Below are 11,751 nucleotides of genomic sequence, written 5' to 3' on the forward strand. Positions count from 1 at the left end.
TCCTCCTCCTGAAAAATATAGACAACACAAAAAATAAACACAGCAATGGGTACCTCTTCAGACTCTAAACTTTGTCTTCCTCCTCCTCCTCCTCTTCCTCCTCCTCCTACTCCTACTCCTACTCCTACTCCTTCTCCTCCTCCTCCTCCTCCTCCTCCTCCTCCTCCTCTTCCTCCTCTTTTTTCCTCCTCTTCCTCCTTCCTCTTTCCTTCCTGACTTCCATTTGCATTTTCTTTGCCTTTAACTCTGCCGTCTTCTTCTTCCTCCTCTTTCACTTCCTCCTCCTCCTCCTCCTCCTCCTCCTCTTCCTCCTCCTCCTCCTCTTCCTTCTTCAGTTTCTCTCTTTCCACTTTTCTCTATCTATCTATATGTCTATCTGTGTGTGTGTGTGTGTGTGTGTGTGTGTGTGTGTGTGTGTGTGTGTGTGTGTGTGTCCCCTAATGGCCTTCCCGTCCCTACACTGACGCGGCTAACTTTCGCCGAATCGCTCCCTTGAGTTGGAAAAGTCGGCGTTCCAGCGATGTGCCGCCGACCCCCGAACTGCGAACTCCCTCATCCCTCTCTTCCTCAGTGCCCTTACCGCGTTGGCGAATACAATACAGGATAAGATGTTGATTCTGTATGTTTTCGTTTGTGAATTAGTGATCAATATTGTAGACTAAAGTTCCAGCGATGTGCCAACCCCCAAACTGCAAACTCCCTGACTCACTCCCTTCCTCAGTGCCTTTACCGCGTTGGCGAATACAGTACAGGATAAGATGTGATGCTATATGCTTTCGTTGGTGAATTTGTGGTCGATGTTGCAGATTCTTAAGTTCTAGCTATGTTTTCCGCCCCCCGAACTGTGATTTCCCTCACTCTCCTCCCTTCCTCAGTGCCCTTACCGCGATGGCGAATACAATAAGACGTCGATGTTATATGTTTCCGTTGGTGATTTAGTGGTCGTTGCAGATTCTTAAGTTCCAGTGATGTGCAGACCCTCGAACTGCGAACTCCCTCACTCCCTCCCTTCCTCAGTGCCTTTACCGCGTTGGCGAATACAATACAGGATAAGATGTGATGTTATATGCTTTCGTTGATGAATTAGTAGCCGATGTTGCAGATTCTTAAGTTCCAGTGATGTGCCAACCCCCAAACTGCAATCTCCCTCACCCCTCCCTTCCTCAGTGCCCTTACCGCGTTGGCGAATACAATACAGGATAATATGTCGATGCTATGTGTTTTCGTTGGTGAATTAGTGGTCGTTGCAGATTCTTAAGTTCCAGTGATGTGCTGACCCCCGAACTGCGAACTCCCTCATCACTCCCTTCCTCAGTGCCTTTCCCGCGTTGGGGAATACAATACAGAATAAGATGTCGATGTTATATGTTTCCGTTGGTGATTTAGTGGTCGATGTTACAGATTCTTAAGTTGTAGCAAAGTGCCGACCCCCGAACTAGCGAACTCCCTCCCTTCCTCAGTGCCTTTACCGCGTTGGCGAATACAATACAGGATAAGATGTGATGCTATATGCTTTCGTTGGTGAATTTGTGGTCGATGTTGCAGATTCTTAAGTTCCAGTGATGTGCCGACCCCCGAACTGCGAACTCCCTCACTCTCTTCCCTTCCCCAGTGTCCTTCCCGCGTTGGCGAATACAATACAGGATAAGCTGTGATGCTACATGATTTCGTTGGTAATTGTGCCGCCTACCTATATTTTTGCCCACCCCTGACTGCGAACTACCTCTCTCCCTGACTCATTCACTTCCTCTCCTACCTTTCTCCCTTTTTCCCGCCTTCCTCTCCGTCATTTCCTCTCTCCCTCCCTCCACTGCGTTGGCAAATACGGTGCAGAATAAGATGTCGATGCTATGGGTTGGAATTCTCAGACTCCTCCTCCTCCAACATCCATTATTTACAAAGGCCATAAAGGACATCAATCAGGTTCTCATGAGTGTATATTCACGTTCAAGGTATAGAGGAAGGGTCAGACTATCACCAGGATCATAAAACTACCCGTGGAAATACCTATACCTCGTACGAAAGCCTCGTTAAATATGCTTGGGCGCCGAAATGTTTAAGAGTAAGGAATCACTTTTCATTTTAGGGAGTAGTTTTGTTGGCTTTTTTTCCCTCGTTCTTTTGTTTGCCATTGACCGCTTATGTTTTTATTTGCCCTTGTTTCCTTCTTATGTCTTTATTTTCCTTTTCTTTTTCTTCGCTCATGTTTTTATTCTGCTCTTGTCTTCTTCCTCTTATGATTCTACTTTGCTCTTGCCTGCTGTCTCTGGCGTGATAAAAGGTCTTACCAACACGAGGAGGGTCATGAATCTCTGCAGGTCGCACGTGCTCTCCTCACAACACGTTACTTGCTCCCCCTCGCCACAGCTGAGCGCCCCTGTACACGCGGCCAGGCATGAACTCGGCCAAGTGATGTAAAGCGAACAGGAAATGGTAACGGAGCCGGGCAGGATATTGGACTTTAAAACATGCTCACGTATCTATTATGCCGGAGTGTAAGTTGTGTGAGTGTTTGTTGTGTAAATTCCGTTAAATGTTGTGTTGGAAATGTCTACGGCCCCGGCCCTGACTGTTTGAGTGAATTGCATATTGTTAACGAGAGAGAACTGTTTTAGGGAAAGGTAGGAAGGAAAGAGAAGGACAGTCATAATATAAAGAATTAAAAAAACGTATATAAAAGTAATGAGGTGACGATAGACAAAGCAATAAAGGGAAATTGAAAACGTGTTACTGAGAAGAAAAAGGAATAGAAAGAAATAATAAGAAATACTAGATGTAGATAATTATGTAAAGAAACCAAAACTTTATTAATGATTATATAAATGAAAGAAAGGAAAATTTAAATTATAAATAAAAAAAAATATGAACTCAAAGCAACAGTACACTAAAAAATAAGAAGAAAATAGTAGAAAATTTAAAAAAACTAAAATATATATAGAACAGTAATCACGTCCAGCATTGTACACACTGTTGAAGAATACCGCTTTGAAGTCTCTCATTCATATATTTATTTCTACTCCTATAACAAATACTACTACCCCTGAACTGCCAACTCCCTCCCTCACTTCCTCTCCTACCTTTCTCCCTTTTTCCCCGCCCTCCACTCCGTCATTCCCTCTCTCCCTCCCTCTGCTGCGTTGGCAAATACGGTGCAGAATAAGATGCTGTGGGTTGGTCAATAAACATCTATATCTATCCATCTCCGCGTGTGTGTGTGTGTGTGTGTGTGTGTGTGTGTGTGTGTGTGTGTGTGTGTGGTGTGTGTGTAATTATAAAGGAGGAAGGCATTATAGATAGCCTTACCTGGACGTCCCTTAGTAGAAGAAAGAGTTTTTTTTTTCTACCAAGCGTAAAAGGGAAGGGATGTCGCTGGTTCTGCCCCCGTCCAGAGCTGCCGCGAGGGTGACCCAGAAAAAGAGGTGCCCTGTTAGCGGGCATTACAGAAAAGAAAAATATAAATAACAGAATAAAGGAAAGCAAATACGAAGAAAAGGCCAGAAAGAAAACGACGCTGAATAAAATATTAATAGTTGTAAGAAGGGAACCGTTGTAGGCTTAGTCGCTGTGATGTGCTCTAGGGAGATTTTTTTGTGTGTATAGAAAGAAAAAATACTGAAAGAAAAATAAGTAGCAGGTGAGAGAAATATATTATGGTAGGGATAGTGTGTGTGTGTGTGTGTGTGTGTGTGTGTGTGTGTGTGTGTGTGTGTGTAGCAGAACCGTGGAGAAGGAGAAAAATTGAATCATAAAATCGGAAAAAAAGAGGAAAAAAAAGGTTAAAAGAGAAAATTAATTATAGTAGGGATTTTTTTTTTTGAGAGAGAGAGAGAGAGAGAGAGAGAGAGAGAGAGAGAGAGAGAGAGAGAGAGAGAGAGAGAGAGAGAGAGAGAGAGAGAGAGAGAGAGAGAGAGAGAGAGAGAGAGAGAGAGAGAGAGAGAGAGAGAGAGAGAGAGACGGTGGAAAAGAATGAGTAGCGGAAATGAGAACAAAATTAATATGTCAGGAAAATAGTTTGTCCATTTCTTTCTCTATTTATTTTTTGTATGTGTTGTAATCATCCTCATTCTCCCACAATGGCGGCGAGTCTCGTATTGGCGGCGTGATGGCCCTCCGCTACCACCCCTGTGTACCTCCTGACCAGCCTCATCACCACCCCACCACCGCCGCCGCCGCCGCTCCTCGCCAGCTAATGATGTGCGGCGTAATGCATGCTCGGATAAAGCGCCCGGGAGCCTCATGCCGCCGCCTCGCTCTCATCTGTACAACACTTTGGCTTACAGCGAATGTCTACGCCGCAACAGCTGCTTGGCGGGGTGTGGACGCTAAAGCATAAATAGGATTATGCAGCCCTTCCCTTGACATGAACGCTCCAGGTACTCGTAATGCGACCACGGCGGGGGCAGATGCGGCACACTCAGCCTTGTTGGTGGCCGTGTGGCGAGGCTGCCGCTGATCAGCTCCTCTTAACGCCGCGCGAGGACCGGGGAAACTTCGGCACATTCTGTTAACTCCTAAACGGGTTGTACCATTCTGTTGAGGAGGAGGTTCACTGTTTTCTTTATATTATTTTATGTCTTCGGTTGTTAAAGGTAGATAGATAGGTAGGTAGGTAGATAGATAGATAGGCGGCTAAATAAGGTCCACATTTAGTTAACTGTTAAATCAAGGTTGTAACTCCTAAACGGGTGGTACCATTCTGTCGAGGAGGAGGAGGTTCGCTGTTTACTTTATATCATTTCATGTCTTCGGTTAATATAGGTAGATAGGTAGATAGATAGATAGATAGATAGATAAATGACTAATTTGGGTCCACATTTAGTTAACTGTTAAATGAAAGTTGTATCGTTTTATTGATAATGATAATACTCTTAGTTTTGTGTATTATTTCATATGTTCGGTTGACATAGATAGATAAATTGGTAGATAGATAGATAGACAGATAAATAGGAAAGCAGACGCAAAGATATATATAGACAGATTGGTAAATAAATGGATATGTAAATACACACAGACAGACAGATAGACGGACAAATAGATTGATAGATAGATAGATAAATAGACAGCAACGAACAGAGCGAAAGCAACTGCGCGAAACGGCTAGGGAAATATTGTAGCATTCAGGCCTCGGCGCAATTCACGAGCGGGGCAAGCGGCTGCACGTAACACTGGACGGGGAATCAATCTGCCCGCTGTTATGGATGACCAATTACACACAACGGGATGCAGCATTAGGTAACACTGAGGGGGTTTTCTTCTTTCCTTCTTCCTTGTCGTCGTAGAATTAATCAGTCCTTAAACATCTCGCCGCCCAAGCACAGACGTTTGACAAAGCTTTTCGTATAGGAGTTTTGAGCATATCCTTGGGTAGCTTTATGACCCTGGTGGTGGTAGTTCGACCCTTCTTCTGGACCATGAACCTAAAAAAGAACACTTATTAGAACCCTTCACCAGTCCAGCAGCCATATTCTTAAACATTTCGGCGCCCAAACACACACATTTGACAAGGCTTTCGTATATAGGAGTTTTGAGCATATCCTTGGGTAGCTTTATGACCCTGGTGGTGGTAGTTTGACCCTTCTTCTGGACCATGAATCTAAAAAAGAACACTTATTAGAACCCTTCACCAGTCCAGCAGCCATATTCTTAAACTTCTCGGCGCCCAAGCACAGACATTTGACAAAGCTTTTCGTATAGGAGTTTTGAGCATTTCCACTGGTAGTTTTATGACCCAGGTGGTGGTAGTTTGACCCTTCTTCTGAACCATGAACCTAAAAAAGAACACTTATTACTTATTAGAACCCTTCACCAGTCCAGCAGCCATATTCTTAAACATTTCGGCGCCCAATCACACACATTTGACAAGGCTTTCTTATATAGGAGTTTTGAGCATTTCCACGGGCAGTTTTATGATGCTAGTGATAGTTTGACAAGGCTTTGGCACCCACCATGAACGTGAAAAACACTCATGAGAACCGAACTAATCTGCTCTGTAGCCTTGGGAAATATTGGCTGTAGGCTTCCGTAGAGGTTGTGTTAGTATTTCCAATGGGTAGTTTTATGAGCAGAGTGATAGTTTGACAAAGCGTCTGCACTATGAACGTGAAAAGCACTCATGAGGACCCGAATAAACTCCTTTGTGGCCTTGGGAAATATTGGCTGTAGGCTTCCGTAGGGGTTGGTTAGTATTTCCAGTGGGTAGTTTCATGAGCCTGGTGATAGTTTGACAAGGCTTCTGCACTATGAACGTGAAAAGCACTCATGGGAACCCGAATAATCTGCTCTGTGGCCTTGGGAAATATTGGCTCTAGGCTTCCGTAGAGGTTGTGTTAGTTTCCAATGGGTAGTTTTATGAGCCTGGTGATAGTTTGACAAGGCTTCTGCACCATGAAAATGAAAAGCACTCATGGGGACCGGCGTTGCCAGATTATCGTATCCACCATTGTATTTACCGTTTTTAGACGCTTAACTATTGCAAAACGACACTAATAATTAAACCTTTCAACGGTAACTATAAATAAATGTAGTTCTTGGAATGGAGTAGGCAGTTTTAGGGTAGGAAATCGGAAAACATAAGAGGCTAAGTACGACAATCTGGTAACGCTGACGGGGACCCGACTAGACTCCTTTGTGGCCTTGGGAAATAGTTGTTGTGTGAGCTGAAAGTGTCTGAGAGTACGGGTCCAGGGTCCTGCCAGCTGTCGGGGGGTGTGGCGGCGGGGGGTGACCTGCCCGCCGCCGCCAGCATAGGTGAGGCTTTGTCAGGTAGGACAGCGAACACCTGGGAGTTTTTTTTTGTGTGTGTGTGTTTGTAAGTGTGTTTGTGTGTTTTCGATTGCTAGGTAGAGTACACATGTTATTTAGTTGCTTTATCTATATCTTTCTATTTTTCTACCTTTTTTTCTATCTTTCTATTTATCCTTTTTATGTGTGTGTGTGTGTTTGTGTGTGTGTGTGTGTGTGTGTGAGTGAGTGACCGAGCTAGAGAGAGAGAGAGAGAGAATTTTGCAAACCGAATTCCATATGCTTGTAATGGTCAGTAAACATCTATATCTGTCTATCTCCATGTGTGTGTGTGTGTGTATGTGTGTGTGTGCGTGTGCGTGTGCGTGTGTGTGTGTGTGTGTGTGTGTGTGTGCGTGTGCGTGTGTGTGTGCGTGTGCGTGTAATTCACTCCTCCCCTTTCTTCTAATTTTTTTTTATTCTTCCCAATTTTAGTGCAACCATTTTTCTTTCTTCTGCTTCCTCCTCTCCTCTCTCTATCTATCCCTCCTTCTGTTGTTTATTGAACAGCCGGCGAGTCGCTCTAACATATTGGCGACTGCTGTCCCTCCTGCCACGCGCGGGAAAAATAACGAAGGACTGTCTGCGTGCTGGGCGGCGGGAAGAAGGGCGGCGGGTGACGGATGATGCAAGGGGCTGAGGGGACCGAGGACGTTACGGGGCTAGACGATGCTGTTGTTCGGTCTGGGCAGCTAATGTAAGGGAAGGACGTTGGATTGTGAAGGTTATTGAATGTTGGGGAAGAGTGAAGAAAAGCCTGAGCTGTCTAAAACTTATAGATAGCAAACACAGCTTCAATGTTAGCTAAATACAAGTGAAAATAAGAATACATTGATAGAGAAAGAAGAGGAAAGACGTTGGCTTGTCGTAGTAAAGGGTTAATGGATGCTGGGAGGAGTGTGAAGAGGGGTTTGAGCGCTGTGAAACTTATAGAACACATCAGTTAGCTAAATACAAGTGAAAATAAGAATGCATTGATAGAGAAAAAAAAAGACGTTGGCCTGTTATGAGTGACGGTTATTGAATGTTGGTGAGGAGAGTGAAGAGAAGTCGTAAGAATCTGAAGCATAGAAAACAAACACAGCTCTTCAGTTAGCTAAATACAAGTGAAAATAAGAACACATTGATAGAGAAAAAATAGGAAGGACGTTGGCTTGTCGTAGTAAAGGGCTATTAGATGCTGGGAGGAGTGTGAAGAATGGTTTGAGCGCTGTGAATCCTATAGAACACATTGGTTAACTAAATAGTACAAGTGAAAATAAGAACACATTGATAGAGAAAGGAGAGAAGGAAGGGAGGTTTGTCAATGTAAACGGTTAGTGAATGTTGGGAGGAGTGTTAAGAGGAGCCTTAGCAGTGTAAAACATTAGAAAACACAGCTCCAAGGGCAAGCAAATACACGTAACAATAGCTATGCGTTAATAAGCAAAGGAAAAACGCTGGTTAGACAGAGTGAACGATAATTCTTTGCCCCACGAAGTCTGGAAGGGACAACAGAAAAATATGTTTATCTGTGTCGTATTGTAACGAGAACTCCAACAACTAAAAACGATGGTGATTTTTTTAACGATAAAAGTTCAAGCAGAATCAGGCCTTTGTAAACACCAGGGGTGGATCAAATACAGTTGTATTTGTATTTGAATTGTATTTAAATACAATTTTAATGTATTTGTATTTCTATTTGTATTTTGACATTCAGAGAAAAAAGTATTTTGTATTTGTATTTGTATTTTGGCACCCAGAAAAAAAGTATTTTGTATTTGTATTTATATTTCGAGTCAAAACCATTTGAGGAGGATAAATACTGTTAAGGAAATAAAAAAAGAAATAATGTTAAGCCGCGTTAAGGAGGAGGAGGAAACAGATTAAGGTTGAAGGCGAAGGAGGAAAGGATTAACGTCAGATCACGGGGAAAGCGGAGTAAGGAGAACATTAAGGTTGAAGGCGGAGGAGGAAAGGATTAACGTCAGATCACGGGGAAAGCGGAGTAAGGAGAACATTAAGGTTGAAGGCGGAGGAGGAAAGAAATTAAGGGTGGGGAGTAAGGAGGAAATTAACCTCAGGTCACATGGAGGAGGAGTAGGAGAGGATTTAGGGAGTTACTGAGGGATGGGTGGCTCGGAAGAAGGATCCGCCCGCAAAAATGTGTGACGTCACGGAAATGGGAGGCATAGGGGATGAGATGTGAGTGAAGACGACGAGAGACAGTAAACCGATCTACTGCCTTAACTTGGCAAATGCACTTCAGTCATCTATCAAAAAGAGGTTGCATCCATTTCTTGAGCGGACTGATGCCATTGCCGCAGCTGTCATGGGCCCCAGGTTTAAGCTGGCATGGATGCCATGTAAGAAAATGCTAAAGGAAAAGGTTTCCCAGATTGTGGACCTAATTATTTCCGAATCAACTCAGTCGACCTTGAAGAAGAAAACATTTCAAGAGAGTGTTTTGCCTACATGCCTCCAGCTGGGCAAATGATGGCAAGTGCATCAACAAATGACACTACAGTGGTGAAGGCAGAACTTGAAACGTACCTAGAAGAAGGTGTTTTGCCTTTTGATGTCAATCCACTGAGGTACTTGCGTGATGCAAAAAGATTAAAAAATTTGAAGCACTTTGCCAAGAATATTCTAGGGTGCTGTGCAACAACATGGACGCCCCGGGAAGCATGTCACATCCACGAACATAAAAAAAAGTCCCCGCAGAGAAATTAAACAGCTGTCGTGATGATAACAGAAAAAGAGCAAAGGGCGGGAGGCGAGGGGGATGAAAGGGATGGAGGGAGATGAAGGGGAGGGAGAATGGAAAGGAAAGGAGGCTGATGAAGAAGTTTGAAAGAAATATATGTATAGAGAGCAAGGATGAAAGAAAGGAAGAAATAGAATGAAATAAAGAAGAGAAAAATTGAGGAACAGACGACTAAAGAGAAGCGGCAGCCCAATACAAATGTTAGGAAACTTTAGTGGGCCGTCCTCGTGAGTCAACACGCTCACTGGTGTTCTCCCTCAGCAGGTGTGTGAATGCAATGTACCTGAAAGACGTTAATTGGTGAACCAATTCTTACTATGTAAAATCAATCAATCAGTCAATCAGAGAAAGAAAATATAATTAAAAAGAGAAACTGAAAGTAAGAAAGAAAAGGGAAAAGGATGTTGCGCCGGAAGCCGCGGCGAGGATTCCTTATGATGCTTGTGCGCGTCCCCGAGGCCCATCGGTCCTTCATCCAAGAACCGATAAACGCGGTGACCGGCGCCTTCACGGCCTTTATGATTAATTTTATAATCCAGTCTGGTAGTTTTGAGAAGCGAGTTCTTGCATCCGCCCTATTCGAATCGGCGGGGCGGTGGAGCGCCAGCGAGCCCAAGGTCTCCCAGGCGAGCATGGCAGGACTGGAGGGCTCCCGGCAGGGCGCCACGGCGTCCATCGGGACCCCGACGGAGGTGCCGGAGATCTTTCGGCTACAACGCCGGGCAGGTGGGGCTCGTTAGCCGTGGTAGGCAATCTGCCTAGGAGAGCAAACTCCGAACAACAAACCCGGGCAGGTGGGGTTCGTTAGCCGTGGTAGGCAATTCACCTAGGAGAGCAAACTCCAAACAATAAACCCGGGCAGGTGGAGCTCGTTAGCCGTGGTAGGCAATTCACCTAGGAGAGCAAACTCCGAACAATAAACCCGGGCAGGTTGGGCTCGTGAGCCGTCATAGGTAATACACCTTGGAGAGCAAACTCCGAAAAATAAACCCGGGCAGGTGGAGGTCGTTAGCGAAAGCAGTTCATCTAGGAGAGCAAACTCCGATTACAAAACCGGGCAGGTGGAGGTCGTTAGCGTGAGCAGTTCACCTAGGAGAGCAAACTCCGATTACAAACCCGGGCAGGTGGAGGTCGTTAGCGAAAGCAATTCATCTAGGAGAGCAAACTCCGATTACAAACCCGGGCAGGTGGAGGTCGTTAGCGAAAGCAGTTCACCTAGGAGAGCAAACTCCGATTACAAACCCGGGCAGGTGAGGTTCGTTAGCTGTGGTAGGCAATTGACCTGGAGAGCAAACTCGAACAATAAACCGGGCAGGTTGGGCTCGTGAGCCGTCATAGGCAATACACCTAGGAGAGCAAACTCCGATCATAAAACCCGGGCAGGTTGGGCTCGTGAGCCGTCATAGGCAATACACCTAGGAGAGCAAACTCCGATCATAAAACCCGGGCAGGTTGGGCTCGTGAGCCGTCATAGGTAATACACCTAGGAGAGCAAACTCCGATCATAAAACCCGGGCAGGTTGGGCTCGTGAGCCGTCATAGGCAATACACCTAGGAGAGTAAACTCCGATCATAAAACCCGGGCAGGTGGAGCTCGTCAGCCGTGGTAGGCAGTCTGCCTAGGAGAGCAAACTCCGAACAATAAACCCGGGCAGGTGGAGCTCGTCAGCCGTGGTAGGCAGTCTGCCTAGGAGAGCAAACTCCGAACAATACACCGGGGCTTGTGGTGCTCGTTAGATGTCGTAGACAATCCACGTGATGGGAACACCAAAGAAAAGGAAAATAAAAAGGAACACCAGAAAAAGGAAAATATAGTAACAAAACATCAAGAAAAAAAAAAAACACAGATCATCCACCTTCAGGCCCTCACATCTCCAAAATTATGGGTGAGTCTTTTCTGGGGAGAAAGAGGCTCATCCAGACCAAAGAACATCAAAAAGGGATGATATAGAAAGGAACACCAAAAAAATGGGAAAAAGAGAAAAAAAACATCGCAAAAGAAAAGTAACATTAATAACAGAACAACGTCAAGAAAAGTAACATACAAAGAAACATCATCCACCATTCGGCCCCAAACTAACATCACCAAAATTATGGGTGGGTCTCTTCTGGGAGGAAAGCGGCTCACCCAGACCAACGAAGAACATCAACAAGAGGATGATATGAAATAAAAGAACATTAAAAAACACGAAGAAAAGAAATAAGAAGAAAAAGAACAGAAAAAA

The 11,751-nt window shown here is 44.7% G+C and overlaps 1 long non-coding RNA gene across 2 annotated transcripts; it reads left to right on the forward strand.

Moving 5' to 3' along the window:
- Positions 1-10,483: 10,483 nt before the first annotated feature.
- On the forward strand, positions 10,484-11,383 carry LOC127001091 (uncharacterized). Of its 2 annotated transcripts, XR_007754681.1 has the most exons (3): positions 10,484-10,776; positions 10,978-11,045; positions 11,114-11,383. It is a non-coding gene; the product is annotated as an uncharacterized LOC127001091 (long non-coding RNA). The 2 variants fall into 2 exon arrangements; XR_007754680.1 differs by having other exon boundaries at positions 10,978-11,383.
- Positions 11,384-11,751: the final 368 nt, after the last annotated feature.

This window comes from Eriocheir sinensis, chromosome 20, assembly GCF_024679095.1.
Source record: "Eriocheir sinensis breed Jianghai 21 chromosome 20, ASM2467909v1, whole genome shotgun sequence".
Taxonomy (NCBI): Eukaryota; Metazoa; Arthropoda; class Malacostraca; order Decapoda; family Varunidae; genus Eriocheir; species Eriocheir sinensis.